The sequence below is a fragment of the Penaeus monodon genome, chromosome 29 (assembly GCF_015228065.2).
Source record: "Penaeus monodon isolate SGIC_2016 chromosome 29, NSTDA_Pmon_1, whole genome shotgun sequence".
NCBI lineage: Eukaryota > Metazoa > Arthropoda > Malacostraca > Decapoda > Penaeidae > Penaeus > Penaeus monodon.
The window spans coordinates 3,341,460-3,342,081 of NC_051414.1; the positions used below are offsets into that span (position 1 = coordinate 3,341,460).

Here is a 622-nt window from a genome sequence, read left to right on the forward strand (position 1 = left end):
GGGGGGGGGGGGTATTATATAGGATTACGTATTTTATCTATAAGTATATTTATTATTCTGTATGTATTTGATTTTTTTATTCTTTTTTCTTCTTGTGTGTATATATGTATCGTACAGTTCCGGGGCGAAAAAAAGTCTTGTAACTTGATAAAATAGAATGAAAATATAATTCGAAACCTGTCTCGAACCGCTAAATAATGTCACCATTGTTGACTCGGTGAGGGTTTCGAAGCTTCATTCACGGCTAATGACTTTTGTCCGTGACTGTACATATATTTATTTATACGTGTGTGTGTGAAATGTGATTATGTATTTTTCCTTGGCGTAAATATTTGGTGGTCATTGTTATTATCTTACTGGGTAATTGAAGATCTTCCTTGACTAGTCATTTCTTTCGTTATAGTTTAGTGCACCTTCCTTATCTCCCATTTTCTTACGTATACTAATGAATTTTTTTTTCTCTCCCTTCTCTTTCTCCTCACCCCATATCCTTCTCTCCCTCATTTACCCTCTTACATTCCATTCCTTCTCGTTTACACTTTACACCGTATCCTTTATCCTCTTCTTCGCCTGTATCCCCTCTTATTCCTCCTCCTCCCCCCCCCCCCCATCTTTATCATAT

The 622-nt window shown here is 36.7% G+C and overlaps 1 protein-coding gene across 1 annotated transcript in view; it reads left to right on the top strand.

Annotated features, from left to right (window-relative positions):
• Window positions 1-622, top strand: part of LOC119591906 (ankyrin repeat and sterile alpha motif domain-containing protein 1B-like) — a gene marked incomplete in the record, with an annotated part of 115,155 nt that overhangs the window by 81,216 nt on the left and 33,317 nt on the right.